The 16334-nt window shown below is 48.3% G+C and overlaps 1 long non-coding RNA gene across 1 annotated transcript; it reads right to left on the bottom strand.

The window, feature by feature from the left end:
* Positions 1-3222: 3222 nt before the first annotated feature.
* On the bottom strand, positions 3223-15278 carry LOC115600631. Its single transcript, XR_003989089.1, has 3 exons — positions 15268-15278; positions 11781-11792; positions 3223-3475 (listed from the first exon to the last, which is right to left on the bottom strand). It is a non-coding gene; the product is annotated as an uncharacterized LOC115600631 (long non-coding RNA).
* Positions 15279-16334: the final 1056 nt, after the last annotated feature.

The raw sequence follows: 16334 nt of genomic DNA on the forward strand, positions 1-16334 counted from the left end.
TTCATGGCATATCAGCTGCCCCATCTTTCGCTTTACTGAGTATCATCAACTTGTACAACTCCCTGGACTATTATGTTCTAGTCACATTGACTAAAGACCCCTGAAAGCAAATGGGTTTGGATTTGTGGATCCTGCTTTCATAGGTCAGAACCATTCTTGTTCTCCTGAAGACATATTTAGGGAAGTTTATCCAGCTTCCCTGGGGGTGTGAGTAGGAGAGCTGCTCAGGCTGCCGACGGTATCTGCTCGTGATTCTGAACTGACCTGCAGAGAAAGTCACCATGGTTCAGAGGCCCCTGACGCTCTGCAAGTGGCCAAGCAGGACCCACAACCACAGGCTTCCAGGTTGCTCTTTCAAGCCCTCATAGGGAAGGTAATTTTCCATGTCAGTATAAATGTTAGGCTGCAGTTTGAGGTGTTTAAGGACGCTAGAATGCCTAAGGGATTTGGTAGGTCCTCTAAGGTCAAATGGTAATTTGGAGACACCTGTAAATGCCTGAAAACCTTTGTAATGTAAAGCTCTTCATCATCCACGGCATGCATTTCCCAAAGCCAGACTCTTCTTTCCTCCATGAATCTCTAGGACCCAGCCTATCTTTTTCCCAAAACTATGTTCCTCCATATTTTCTCCTCCTCCCTTTGCCAGTACTCTTTGCAAAGCACAACTCCTCTTGATCCACCAGTGTGAGCCCTTCACCCCTCCTCTGAGAGGGGTGTTCAGTGCCCCTCAGTGCCCCTCATCTCTCTTCATGGTGCCTCCTAAATATGTCCACTACAGTTTGCCTGAAATTGTCTCTTTTCCACTAGAGTCAATCTGTTTTGCTTCATCAGCATGGTCAGCCCTAAACACCTATTAATCAGATGATATCACCTAAGTGGTCCTTGTTTCTGGAATACCCACCCTTCTCCAGTCCTCTGATCACCAGCTGGTTCAAAGTCCAACCTAAAACTCATTCCTATCATCTCGCAAGAATTTGACAGAATAGGACAACATACTAAGCTCAGTTTCCTTTCAATCTGTCTGCCAAGTTCTCCAATCCTGGATGTTCTCCCTGCCTCTTTTTCTCCTGCCCTTCATGTGTGGTTTGTTATCTTTGATGATGAGGTTTTCACACACACTGTGAGGACTTTTTGACTATTCTGATTCTCTGTGGCGCATGGTCTCTCTCACTACGGGATTTTCCAACATGGGAAGCATTACTAAACATCTATTTTCCCCACTGGATCTTTGGCAAGATGAGTTTTTGCTCATCTCCATGGACTTCTGTTTGCAATGGCTTTGACATGAGTATGGCCTAATTTGGCATTGGCCCTGCTGTGTCACATGCCTTTGCACATGCACATACACACACATACACATACACGTGTATGACTGTACAGGATTAACTGGACTCTACACCTCTATCTTTATCAGCCATCATCCTTCTTCTGAGTCATGGCTGAGGAAGATAAGCAGCTGGTTGTGCTATTGGCTTTGTGATAATAAGTAAACAGTAATTAATATTTTGCAATCATATAGCTCCTAGAATTGGATGATCTGAAAGTACTTAATTAACATTAATTAGTCATCATTGCTTAGCCCACATGAGGTAGATAAGGTTCCATTGTGCAGAAGGGGAAACCGAGGCAGAAAGGAATACCAGGATTGGGCAGGTTGAACTTTTGTTGGAAGGGTTTCCAGTGCCTTGGTACTTCTCAAAGCTTGCTGCAGCCCTATTTTGAAGACATCAACAACAAAATGGGGGCTAAAATCCAGAGGGCAAAATCCTGCCTCCCCAGTGTTCAGGACAGACCCCCACAGGGTTAACTGCGACCTCACTTTCTGCCAGGTTTTTCTCTCCACTGCCATGGTTCTTCCTACTTTTGATGATGTTTCATACTTTGCAAATCACTAAGACTCTAGTGCAACAGGTGAGATGGGCATCTAACAGATCCAAAACGGTGGGGTGGTTCTAGACCTTGGCTGGATCTGGTCTGATATCTTGGAGATGTTCTTTTTATATAGATACAACATTTGCCAAACCATCCAAATGACTTAGGAATCAAAGTCCTTGCAAAAGTGTGTAATGGCTAGCTGAACAGCCTGATATAGATCAAAGTGTTTGGGTAAAGGAAGATGTGTCTAGACATTGTGTGGGATTTACAAACTCACACCAATGTCTGACATCTAGGACTTGATTCTGTTGCCTAAAAGTAGATGTTCAGCGTTCTTTGAGATGACCTGGATGTCCTTCCTGACCTCTGGCTGCTCTTTGGAAGTATAAGGCTCTTCTGAAGGCCCCATGTCAGATATGCCAGTTGGTTTAGGTACCTCAGATCACCTCAGAGACGCCTGGTTTTGTATAACTACATTTTGTCTACGATGTTCACCATAATGGTCCATGTTGACAGTGCATGTCCAGCGTGTGTTTCACAACATTCAAGTCTGTTTGTACAGACATAGCCCTATCTCAAACACTGAATAAGGTGATGTGAGCACCCTCTGGAAAGTCTTTGAAGTTCTCTGGGTGAGAAGTCTAAACACTTTGTTGGGCCCATTTCCTGTACTTACCTCCTGCTTCTGGACCAGAGTCACTTAGGAGCTTTGGAAAAGATCTCTGCCTGCTGACGCTACAACTGTGCACTAGGAACAAGGTCACTGCAGGACCCACTGTTCCACCCCCAAGCTCTTAGTCCCCCTATTATCATCCCTAGGGCCCATTGCATACTGGGTGTCCCCTCCAGAATCCTTCTCACACTGGTGTTGGCTCTGTTGAAACCGGAAGGATTTAAAACCAGCAAATCAGACACTGGTCCCCCAAGGTTGTCAGTTGTGGTCCTGGTTTTGTTCAACGCCAACTGATTGGACTTCATTAGTTGCTTGTGTGTGTGTCTTGCCCTGTTAGAGAAGGTCCGCATAACAATGATGTGAGAAGATCAAGGACAGCTGAATTTCCCCATATTTCGTAGCTGAGTGCACACAATAACTGAGTAGATCTGCTTTCTCCTCCATTAACTCCTGGGCATCTTGGCAATCTCAGCCAGAGAGAGGCATATGCCAGGGAACCTGCATGCTGTGGGCAGGCTCTGTCATCTTCCCCAAGAATTAACCTTGCTCACTAATGACTTATGCGACTGACCTCTTCCAAGAGGGTTCAACTGACAGCAATTTATGTTAATAGTCTTACTGTCAGTGTACAATGCTGGTTATTAATGCCAGCTGGGCTCAAATGTACAGTACTGAGTCCTCTGATACAACGGACCTGGGGAGCATGAAATGGGGGACCTATTTTATTCTGTCTGAGCTGAAGAAGGGGTAATGCCTCCTTCCCATGCTCCCATCCCAAGGAGTGAAGGGACCTGGATGAACTGCTTCAACTGGAGGGTAGTGACTGACCTGGGAAAGCCAAGATCATAATAGTCCTTTAGAGTGGAGTTGGACTGTTTGAAGGCAAGTGAGGAACGACAAGAGGAAAACAGAAGATGCAAGAGAATGCTCACCCCAAAGGAGGGAAATATAGTGTGGAGTGTATCTTCATGTGTAAACTCAGAGGGGTTTTTTAAACCAAGGCCGTATGGGTGAATTTCAGGCTGGCTCTTTCTGATGGAGGGCTGGACTTGAAAGCTTTGACAAACTTCTTTTAATTCATGCATCTGGAGTAGTGCTCTATGGTTAAAAACCCAGGTCTTTCTCAGTCCTTATGATTCATTACACCCTCTCCCCTTCTACCGGAGCAGAAGCAGCCCAGGATAACTGATCAGAAGAAGGTCCTGATCTTTCAAGGTGTGTGGGGTTGAAACACGCTTTGCCTGAAGGTCTTAATGAGTATTTGCTGACAGCAGAGAACAGGATGAGGCTCATGGCTCTCTTGGGACTCAGCACCAGAGCCTTTGCGGTTGATACATGCTCATTTTGCTCAATTCATTCCTTTTTGGAGCATCTCCTCCTTCCCACCCCAGTCGTTTTGCCCTCCTCCACATGCCCCTGTCCAGTTCAAGTCTCCCAGCCCATTAAGCTATAAATTAGTGCCTGTTCCCTGACTCTTTCCTTTCTGCGGGGACACCCCCCACCTCCCTTTCTTAACGGCAGACCCTTTATCTGCTGTGTCTCACCTCCCAGTTTAAGGTCTCAGTTTAAAACACCTCTGTGCACAACTTGCTGGTCCCAGACCCTCTGCTGCTGAGTCCCCTATCAGCTGCACACACGCCTCCTCCCTGGCCCCTTTTGCACATGCTGTGTCACCAAAGCCAGGTCTCTCTGCAGCCCTCCCATCTGCCTCGGGTCCCTTCCCATGTCCTCCACAGGCTGGCAGCCCCTGTCAACGGTCCAGCCACCACTGGGTCCTTCCACCTTCTTGTGTGTCTTGGTTTCTCTTTGGGGAACCATGAGTTTGTCTCTCCAAGAAAGGCTTTCCCTGGCATTACACTCCAAATCCCATCCTAGTCCCCATCCCTTTCCTTTCTATCTCCTTGCCTTGCATCCGTCTCTAAATACCAGAGCTGCCCTCGACCTCCCCAGTCCTGTTGTCACTAGTGTTCATTTCGTGGTGTACTTGCTCCTCAACCCCAATCTGGGTTTGCTGCCTCTCAGATAATCCTCTTTCCTCCTAGACACCATCTCATGGAGAAGAGCATGGCCACGAAGGTTGTCAGTCCCTGGTTTTCATTGCTGAAGCCCGCCTCCTGCCGTGAGGCCATCAGGAGCCCGAGCGAACAGACCCATTGCCTCTGTGCAAATGGTGGGGTGAGTGTTCTTGCCTTCTATAGCAGCTGTAGGAATTTTCAGTAAAGAGGTGGATGAATTTCATGATTTCAAGGGAGTCTCCTGAGCAAAAATCTGCCAAGTCTCTGCTGAGGTCACCTGAGCAGCACCTGACCACACTGGAGTGGATTTTCACCAGTGGGCAAAAGCACTTACATACATCTTTGCCTCCCGACCATATCTCAAGTCCCAGACTCAAGGCAGGTACACCAGAATTTTTCCAATTATAGTTTTAAGATGGGCAAAAGCATAGATTTGTTACTAGCCTACTTCTGGGTGAGCTGGAAATTAACAGAGAGAGCATATATATGCTTGAGGTGAACAAACAAGGCAGAAAACGTCCAACCCCCAGCAGTGGCTGTTTGGCAATTCTATGGGCAAGCTTGGGAGCAGAGCAACAGGCTGTACTGGCAGCTGTGCTGATAAGGCACTGCAGAATCACTTGTGCAGGCAGATGTTTGGGCCACACAGGCAAAAACAACCCCAGACCCTTTGCCCAAAAGTGCTTGCTCTGTGACAGGTCCCTCTGCTGCCCATGCCAAGTGGGCATTTGAGCACCTAGCACATCCCAATCACATCCTTGCAGTGCTGGCATTGCTTGGGACCCACCTCTCCCTGCCTTGTCCAGGGTATTTCTCCTGTTTTACCCCTGCTCTAAGCAGGCAGGGGGACCAGTATCCCTGCCATGTGTGTGCCCAGGCATGGAGGAGGAGGGCAGCTCTGGTGCGACTTGTGTGCTGGTGCGTGCGTGTGGCGCTGGGCACCGGCTGTGCCACGGGGAGAGCATGGGGTGTGTTTGTGTGGCTGCAGCCTCCTAATGTGGGCAGCCTTGCCGTGTCCCAGGGAAAATGACTGGCGCGAAGGGAGGGTGAGTGGGAGATGACTGTAGGAGCCTGCAGTGTAGGGGGTAAGGAGAAAAATCAGCCAGACCTGCTGGGTTGGTTGAAATTCTTGTTTTGGGCTTGACAGGGTGTTTAAGCATATTTCTCATCTCCTTGTGGGATCAGAGAAGTGTCTCTCATCCCAGTGCATGACCCTAAAAAGGCATCCTGTCATTCACACAAGGGGACCTGGGGTGCCCATGCCCTGTGCTGGGGCAGTGAGTGTCCCCTGTCTCGGGGGGTGGCTCGGTGCCATGCAGCTCTGCAGTCAGCAAGAGATGACTCTCCCCCGGGCACTGCCATTATATAAGGGAGGGGAGGCAGGTTTCCCAGTCATAAAGGTGTTGCACAATTAATTATTCTGGCTTGGCTCTGTATCCCTGGAGCTCAAGGATGCCACACAACATGAGTAGTGCAGCACAGCTTCAGCCTGGCTAAGCCTCAGGCTAGCAAATCACTTCTGATCGCGTCTCTCTCTTTCCACTGTTGTGTATGCTCTTTTTGAAGGGCGACGTGACAGAGCATGCTCTGGAGCAGCAGCACCCACAGTCAATGGGCAGCTAGAAGGATCTTCCAGCTCTTTGCACTGGTGTCTTCTGTTTATCCCAATAGACACCCCCCTCCTGAGCCCCCCAGCCTGCTTGCCCCAGGATAGCCAGCACTGCAGTGGGGAAGCGCGAATCCCTGAGCCTGGGCTTCTCATTTGTATTTGCCCGGCTGAAGGCTAAAAGCCATTTGGCCTGACATGCCTTTCTGCTGGAAATTAAAGACCTTGTATTTTTCTCCCCACAGTGGTATTCATACCCTGTAATCACATTGCCTTTCCATCTTCTCTCTGAAAGGCTGAACATGCTGAACTCTCAGTTTCTCCCTGCAAAGGCTATTTGCTTTAGCCCTCAGGTGAGGTTCCTGGTGCTGTCTTCACTGTCTAACTTTTTAACATGCTTCAAAAAAAGCAAAAAACCTGAAAGCCCAGAGCCCTGCACTCATCAGGGCTAGTTGCAGATACTCCTGTCTTGTTCACCTGCCATCATGCGAGGTCCCCTTTCCCTCTTCTCCACGCTCTCCAGCAAACCTCCAACTAATGGATATCTACTATGTCAGATAGTACATTTCAGTGAGAGGTTAGACATTACAGTGACAACCTTTTCACTGCTATAGCCTTTCAAAAGCTGGTCCGGGTGGCCGGAGAAGCCTCAGGACAGCAGGGGTCTGTGCTGGCTGTCTAGCTCTTGCAATTACATGCATTCACAGTTCTGGTGGTATACGGGGACACAGAACCAGAACATCATTATTGTTGGAAATCTCAGCACTAAGAAGTGCGTTTTATGTCCATGCAGAGTCCTGAGCAGGGATCTTTGAACATTATTGCAGCTAAAATTTGTAGCCAGCAAAAGTCAGCTTTGGTACAACAAAAGTCTGCTTTTCTCCACCTTCTTTCCCATGAAAGGAGGCAATACCTGAAGTATAATCCCAGGCAGTGACCAGAGCTCTTAGACATGCTAGAGCGGAGCCCAGACATGTCTTAAACCACTTGTAGTGTTGCTCACAGCCCGTGATGCAGAACGCAAGCTGGGGAGCATCCTGGGACCCAGGGCAACCAAGTTCTAGGAGCCCAGTTCGCTACTGCTGAAAGCTGAAGACACACCAATTTACACACACAAACGATTTAGCCCAGCATTCCTTGTTATGTAAGTTAACAACAACCTTAAGGTGTTGGTTGGGAGCACATCCGTTGAGTGATGCATTGTCCCAGGCACAAGGATGGAAAGTTGCCTCTTTACGAAGCAGCAAAAACAATAGCGAGGAAAGAGAAAACAGCGACCTGAGTTGAACAGCTCCAGCAGCTGGAGGTTATAATGACAGATGTGATCATTTACCATGGAGGTCCATGAGCTGGTTTAGAATTTCACAGCCCAGAGTCATCCTCAGGGCACTGCACATTCCAGAAACATCTCTGAAGCACCGTATGGTAAATGGTAATGTGCAGAAAGCGATCAGGGCTGGTGTCAAGGGTGCAGCATTCCTCCCTGGCCTCTGACGAAACTCCATTTCAGCAAGCAAAGATTAATTCCTTTCTAGATATGGGGCCTCTGGAAGAGTTACTAGCAATTTGTCCTGATTCCTGGGCTGCTGTCAACAGGGCTTTTCTGTCGTCCAACTTGAAGTAACCCATCAAGCTGTTTAGCCTGAGTTTAGCTTCCTGAGGCACTGCTGGTGTGCAGTCCTGATGCCACCTCTGCAACATGGGCCTTTGTGGAAGATATGTCCCATATGAGGGGTACTCGTGTCTCCAGTCTGGTTATCATGGCTTACAATCCATGGGTACACACTACTGCAGACCTCTTGTCTCTTGGCTGAACACAGAGTTCAGAGTCTGAACAAAGAGTCTTGGCCCATTTCTGAAGGAGTCAAGATGGGCTGCTGCGGCCACTCCTGGGAACAATGTAAGACACACAAGCAAGGGGCTGTAGTCCCAGAAGCAGGTCCCACCACCACCAAGGTGATTCCCTCTGTTACAGCTTTGCCCTCTCACACCTCCTGTGTCTGGATCCCTGTGGGCTGCTCAGAGCCCATGGCCCTTGGCTGAAACCCCAGCAGTTTCCTGGCTTTCCACATGAGCTGGCTCCAGACAGCCAGTGCCTGGAGGCCTGCTGAGCTCAGCCACCACCCTTACACCTTGGTGCCTGTCCACTTGGCATTAGGGATGCCCACTGGTAGAGCCGCAGGGTGCTCTGCTTTATGCTGCAAAGCCACCTGTTCCAGCAGTGGACATGTGAATGACATAGCTCTGCCTCTTGGGGGTCTCAAATTGCTGGATTAGCAGACCCCACCTGAGGAAGCCTGCTGCTTCTCCTCCTCCTCACACACATTTGGAGAAGCAAGGCAGGAAGTTTGCTGTAGAGGTTAATAATAAGCTTGAGTTGTGATTTCCCGTGATGTCTTTGGCAGCAGCCAAAGTCTTCCCTTTGTCTTTGGGCCAAGTCTTCCTGGCACATTCCTTGTAGAAACCTCCCACAAATGTCTGGCATGTCTTATTCCTCCCCAGTGGTCTGCACTGGTGTATCTATCCCACCAGGTTTTCTCTGCCCCTGCACTCTTCCCTTGTCATTGCCAACGTGCCAGGTGGAGGGATGAATGAATGGCACAATGGCCATGCCAAGCCCCACTCCCTCCATCCACTCACCGTCATTTCTGCCAGCTAAGTGTATTTGTTGTGGGAGGGAGGGGAGAACATGTGTGGAGCCAAGGTTGGTGCCTCTTTGCAAGGGTTTGTAAGGCTAAGTGGATGCCCCAGATGGGTGCCTGCAATAGATACTCCCCAAGCCACAAACAGCATGAGTGTAAGTGATCTTATCTCGCCTTTCAGTAATAGGTATCCAATTTGCTGACTCCAGTTGCCCAGCCCAAGTCTGATTCAGGTCTCTGTGGGCTTCCTGCAGGATGTGGTGGCAGGAGGGGTGGGTGCAACGTCTGAGCGGCGGGCTTGGGAAGCAGGGGTAGACATCAAAGACCCATCACCTGCACCTCCCAGTAGGGGCTGGGGGGGTTTCACAACCCAAGCCTGGAGCTGAAAAACGAGTACACCAGTGTCTGGGTTAACAGGCAGAGCAGGAGAAGTGAAAAAAAAGTTCTTTACTGTGAGGCACTGGAACAGGTTGCCCAGAGAAGTGGCAAATGCCCCATCCCTGGCAGTGTTCAAGGCCAGGTTGGACAGAGCTTTGGGTGACATGGTCTAGGGTGATGTGTCCCTGCCCATGGCAGGGTGTTGGAACTAGGTAATCCTAAGGTCCTTTCCAATCCAAACCATTCTATATTCTATGATTCTATGAAATGCTCCCTGTTCCCAGAGGATCCAGAGCACCCACCTGTGAAGACCCAACCACACACAGCAGACTTCCATTGACAGATTTTGCTGGGAAATGGTTTCCCAAGCAGGGTGTGTGGCAAGATACCTTGCTACAGGGTGGGCATTTTGGCACCTTGGCAGCATTGTCCTTCCCTTACCACCCCACGGAACAAATGGTGCAGCAAAGTGCCTGCGATGGGGAGACTCAAGGCTTCTGCCAGACTTGTGAGGGGTAACCTCTCCGTTCTGTGTATATTTGACTACTACTGCTGCTCTTGTCACCTTCCTGTTGCTCCTTCTTCTCCAGGCTGGAAGTGAACAGGAGCTGTGGTGGGGGTGGAACTCCTCTACTGGGATTTGCTGTGAGGGCTGGATCTGGCAGATGTGGGGCTGCAAGAAACATGGGATCCATTACCTCTGCATCCCAGAAGGAGAGGGATGCAAGGGCTCTCCATAGGGGAGGGGAGAGGACCCCTTGTTCGTCCCTTCAGTACACTCGATTCTTCCCTCCACCCTGTGCTGCTCTTGAGGTCCCATCCTACCCTCACTGGCAGGGCTGGGGGTTTCCTTGCCTAAGGGAAAAGGGGTGTCTGACCCCAGGAGGAGGCGATTGGAACTGGGAGCTGCTGCCAGTGCTATTTACAAGTGCACTGGTGACTCATGGGAAAGCATCTGTTCCTGTCTGCCTGGTTCCCCGACCCCATTCTGTGCCAGGGAAGGCAGCTCCTGTGGCTTCTGGCCTGGCTGTTTTCAGGATCCATCCCTGCCTTCAGATGTAAAGGGTACAGGATGACTAGAGAGGTCTGAGTTGGGCTGCCTGTCTGGGGAGGCATTGTCCCTGCCATGCCCTCCCCTCTCCTTCCACAAAACACTTTGATTAGACAGTGGGTTTCTCAAGATAAAACCCATTCATGCCTTGGGTCATGAAGCAAATTAAGGCTTGGATTTCCTGTGTCCACGCATGGGAACTAATAGATATATTGCTGGGCACAGAATTAGCCCCATTTCAGTGGTCCTAGTTTAGGACTGAAATTCTGAGTATCTCCTACATCCTATCTGACATTTACGTTTGATGACTCTTCTTAGTGCTTCCAGTGTGTAAATCCCTTCTTTTGTTCCTTCTGGGCAGGCCAAGGAAAAGAGGCCAGGACATTTTTCAAAAGGAATGTTGGCTTTTTATCCATGGAATATTCCAGGTCAGCTACAGGGTCAGTCAACCAATATAGCTCTATTGAAGAGGAGGGCGGAGAAGACAGTGGCTCTCATCACAACAGCATTTGAGTTCTTTGCTTTTCCCCAATGATATCAAGCCTTCATTGAAGCCTCCAGAGCAGTTTAAAGGCTATTGCCTCAAACCAGTTCATGTCCCATGCTTGCTAATGTCTGTCTGTGCAGGAGCTGTCACACACTGTCCTTTTCTCTGGGAGAGGGACACTCATGGAGAACTGGGAGGTGGGTGCTTGTGCCTCTTTAGGTGTTGGGTGTTGCATCCACTGCACAGCCCAGCCCTCCTGTTTACAGCTCTGTTATCTCCACAGCCGCGGGCACTTGTCTCAGGTGGCTTGTCCATGCCAAATCCCTGTCGCATTATGGAATCTCAGAAATGCCCATTACAATGCAGTTCCTTAATGCCTATTTGCTTAGGGATGATGTTTAATACTTACACTACCCAGGAGAAAAAAATAGGCCAGCAAGGAAATTCCCTCAGGATTCAGGATGGTTTAAAATCGACTGAAGGAATGAATGTCCCAAAGAGGACAGCAGACTCTGTTGTCACTTACGGCAAGTATAGGCAAGCTCATTTTGCATTTGCAGAGGTGGATCTAGGGAGCGTCCAGATGAACTGGTAGTTAAAGTCCTTTGGCAGCCCTGAAGCCATAAGAGGCAAAGAGTCTAGCTTGGATCCAAGATGCTTTTACACTTCAGGAGCCTGATTCTCTTCTCTGAGGGTGCAGGTTAGTAGGAATTCCCTTGCGGAGAGTATATGAGGGAATGCAAGACTTGGGGGTACAGAATTGAGTCAGGATACAGAAATTGGGGGAGAAGAGTTAAATGCTTCAGTGAACGCCATGCCTCCTTTCAGATTTAACCTCCTATACTTTGCCCCTCCTGGGAAAGGAAAACATCTTCCTGGAACTGGAAAATATCTACAAAACATCTATGTTATGGTTTCTACTCTCCATTCTAAACTTATCCATGGTTGGTTTATCCCTAGTTGCACTCGTGCCAACACAAGCAGTTCTTCTGCTTCCTGATGTACTTATTGACAGCGGTATATCCAAAATAGGCCTTGCGTTCGATGTATTACCTCATTTGAGCACTTTTGGCCCATACTGGAATGAAGGGACTCCATTCACCTGCTTGTCCTTCTGATATTTCTTTGCACCTCTTCCTCTTTTAGTTTGTCTTTCTTGAGCATGGGTGATCTGAAATTCATGTGGTATTGCAGTGAGAGCCCCTGTCGTGAATTGCAGAACAGTATTAAGACTTCCCTACTCCTATTGCAAATATCTTACCCCATCTATGGAACAAACACCTTTGCATTTTGCAAGTCTGCACCTCCTTTGTGACTGGGGGTGGGTTACACTGACTATGTGTATCTGTTTCCACACGGGCTAGTTGTTTTAGGCTTCGTTTATAGCCAACAAAGAGATACTGCTAAAGTCATCACATGGAGTAAACATCTAACATGACATCTAGGTGTTTTTTGCTCTTAAAGTGATCATTTCTCTGTGCAGGGACCTCTGTGCTGAGACTACCTGCATTTAGGTGGAGAACAGGGGCACTTTCCATTTCTTGACACATCCTCACCTGGTAGGGAAAGTTCTTGTCATTGCTCCTGACTCACACTTTGGGCTGATGGAGTTTCGCCCAATTTCTGTGTCTTTTGCCTTCAGGGTCTTTGAACTCTCTGCTGTGGTGCGCAGCAGCAGCAGAGTCTCCAAGTCAGGACTGGCTCTGCAGCTCTCAGGGGAACGACTGTCTACACAGAGCAGTTTATGGGACAAGCTCCTGCCCAAAATCTATTTCAGGAGAGCTGTTTATAATAGCTTTCCTTTCAGATGTGTTATTAAAAAGCTTTCTTCTGGAGCAATTGGTGCTTTTCCAGTGTACAGTAGTTATTCTGGTATGCAACTGCTTAAACTGGAAAATGGCTTCTCTACAGATGAACAATGTTTATTCCTGTAAACTGGGAGCAGCTTTGGGATGAGGAGGAAATCAGACATGACAAGGAACTGCCAGCGGGAACGGGCTGTGAGCCCATGTTCCAGTGTAACATTGGGATGTGTCTCTATGAGATACTTCTGAATGGTATGAGGTATAGACTCAGCTCAGGGTCACCCTTTGCTGCATTTGGTCCTAAGCAGTGGACTTCATGAAGAGCTGCTTTCAGGGATTTTACATATTATTCCCATTAGTGTATTGTAATTCAAGTCCAAACCCAGTTTGCCAACTTCCAGACCTCTCTTAGATGTCTGAGGAACCTAAATTAGGATTGCAGTTTCACCTTAAATTTCTCCAAACACAGATGCCATCAACAGCCCTTTGCTGTGTAGACTACCATGGTTCCCTGGAAGAATTTCTCCATTTCTCTAACTCAAGGTGCAGGGCTAAGCAGACCCAGACATGAAACGACATCTGGTTATGTAAATCTGGAGAGTGAAGGCAGGATGTTGAAATCACTCTACTCAACCCTCCAGCTAGAATGGTTTAGAAAGCGTCTAAACTTCCTACCCACTCACTTCCTACCCTGCCTTGACAGGCAAGCTATAATTTTTATATTTAATTAAATCCCCTGAACATGTCACTGTATTGCTCTATTGAGTAGATCATGGGAAGGAGATGGTCAGAGGTATCTTCCAAAGGGATATTGCTCAAGGATGAATCCCATCATGCTTTGACCCAGTGACCTCTCTTGGCATAACGGCTCTTGCACCAGGTGACCCAGCCACCAAGTGCAATGAATGACTCATTACAGACTGGTGTGATTCACACTTTTCTCCTTATTGGATTGCACCATCCATCTTGGGATGGGTGAATCAATTCATCTTGGACAAGATATGGAACCCATTTGTCCAGGTTTATCCATTCGGCTGCTCGAGAAGAAGTCTGATTGCTTTGTTAAACTTGGTTTTTAATCGGAAAGTTACATTGCTGGAGGCTCGTAGGCTCCTGCAGAAGCCAAGGAGTTTATGAGCCTGAGTTTATTTTGTTTCACAAGAGTTGGTAGGAAAACAGCTGAAGGGGAGCAGCCAAGGATCAGTTCTTCCTTTAAGGTTTCACCTGTGTCTTTCTGCTGGAGCGGAGTGATGAGGGAGGGAGCCAAGCGGCAAGGCTGAAACGCAAACAGCAAACTTGGAACCTGGGTGTTTGTTAGTTTTGGATCTTGTCTAGAAATAACAGCCTGAGCACAGTGAGGTTTTTGTGGAGAGTTGCATGGTTCTGCAGGAGAGAAAGGAAAGGAATAAGAAAGTGAAAAACATTACAGACAAGTGCTCTGTTGGATCAGGGTCAGAGGGTATGGGTTCAAATCTTGGTTTATTCTAGATACTGACATATTTGTTGGTCCCAGAAGATATTGGAAGAAAAGATAGAGATCTATGGAAGATGCACAACAGACCGATGTCTCTGACTTGCCTGCTGAGCTGACCTTTCTTTCCTCTTTGAGTTTGCTCTGTGCAATCAGGAGTTTCCGTAAATTAAAGTGTTACATTGCCCCCCTCAATGCCTTGGTTTTTTGGCACTGTATGGATTGAGAACTGTAGTTCACCATAGGCACTCTTGAAACCTCATGTCTGAATCATGCCATGGTTGACAGCAGAAGTCCCTTGCTTGAGCTTCAATAGCTTTGGCACTGCCACTAAGAGGTCAAGCATGAGTTTTTGCGATGTCCTTTCTTTGAGCTTTTGTGCTGTGAAAGAGCATCTTTGAATGCCCATGCAAGGCAATGCAAAGGGCATGGATATCTCTCTATGTCCGCACAGTACTAGGAGAACCCAGAAGCTCTAAGGGCTCACCTTGTTAATTTTACTGCTACATTCTTCCTTGTTTGCTTCTACTGACCCATGGACTTCTAACCACCAGGATGGGTACCAGTACCCTGTGCACCAGTTACTGCGGGACATGGGCGTGTTTGGATACCTACTGCTGCTGACACATCTTTAATTGTTTTATGCTTAGATTGTGTATCCCTGGAGACCAGATGAATGGTGTGACAGGGCAACTCCTGCCTTGGCACAGAGAAGCTCCAGCACTGGGGACTTTCAGCCTTTACCCACACTTTGATTATTTATTGCTTCCGAAAATCTTCCGCTTCTTCTAGTGTTGCATCACTGTCCCTTCCCCAAGCTTTTTCCTAGATAATAATACGGCTGTCTGTTGGGAAAGCAATTGCATAAGTCTCTATTGCTCATTTTAAGTCATTGGATCTTGGGCTGCAGTGATTCACCTTCACAACGCCCCAAGAGGGGAATCCGGTGTCACTCTCTCCAATTTACTGATGGAGAAGCTGAGGTGTGGAAAGGTGAAGGATTTGCTCAGGGTCAGGCAGTGAGTCAGTTGCAAAGCCTGTATTGGAGCACCCACCCCACCCTGGCTCCTTGGGCTTGTGTCTGTCTAGACTTCTCCAAGCACCAGCTTTGATGCTGGTGTTACCACCATCTTCTACCATCAACCTGGGAGCCTAGACATCTCCCCTCCCTTCACCAGTTGAGAGGAAGTGTCTGTATCCTCAACTCGTAGCCAGAGGGGCTGCTGCAGACACGAAAAATATACCTACATGGAGAACATCAGACCTGCCTCTTGCTCCTCACCTCTCTCTCTCTGGTCTCATGGCCATTTCCTCACCACAAGGGAAAGAACGGGATCCAGCAACCCAGTCTAGATAGATCTGAATAAAGCTACACCACATAACACAGAGTCTGCACACTGGTGGTTCAGCAGGTGGCAAAACAGTCCACAGACCTTAGCTTAGGAACTGCCATACGGGATAAAACCAGCACACAGCTTCCTTTCTATCTGTGGGATGAAAAGGACAGAGCGGACTATAAAGAAGAGTTGAGTGCAGGAGGAGGAGGAGGCTGTGGATCCTCCACAGTTCGAGTGATGCACAGCAAGAGGTTGAGGGGAGAGGTATAGAAAGAAGGTTAAAGATGAGTGTCCTGAGTGCTGGTTTGCAAATGACAGCTGCAGCAAGCACACATGGGGCTGATGGAGTGCTTGCTGTAGTTCAGAAGACCCCCCTGATGCTGGCTATAGCAATCTGGGCTTGAGCATAAAGAGATGAGGAAAGTTTCCTGTCCCTGTAATTATGTTTGGACCCGAGTGTTTCCCTACATTTGATTCCTCACACATTATTGCTTTCTTAACCACATTCCTGTCTCTGCTTCTTGGGCTGGCTGCAGTTTCTGCACGAAATAAAGGTCCATTCACTGCTGCACTAAAAATCCCTGCCTTTTCAACAGGAAAGTTGATGGTTAAATAAAGTGAAGAGGAGGAGCCGGGCATCTGTGGCTTTGTAGAAGAGGTGGGGGAACAAATCCAGGAAAGGGGTCTCCTTCAGTGCTCCAAATTCTGCCCTGCTGCTCTGTGTTAAGCCCTGGTGAGTCAGGGAGCCCAGGGAATTTTTACTGCTCACTTAACAGAAACCAGATGCCACCAGTGGCACGCATCCTGCTAACAACTCTTACCCCAGATGGTATGAACTGGGACAGCTTTCATTCAGGCCCTCCCATAGAACTGTCGCAGGGTGACACAGGACGTTACTGAGGAGGAAAAGGCAGCAAGGGTTGGTTGCTGTAAGGCTCAGTGAGCCTGTAGGCTCCTTGTCAAGGTCCTGTGAAGGGGACTGGCTCTGCACTGG

This window comes from Strigops habroptila, chromosome Z (genome assembly GCF_004027225.2).
Source record: "Strigops habroptila isolate Jane chromosome Z, bStrHab1.2.pri, whole genome shotgun sequence".
NCBI classification, from domain to species: Eukaryota; Metazoa; Chordata; class Aves; order Psittaciformes; family Psittacidae; genus Strigops; species Strigops habroptila.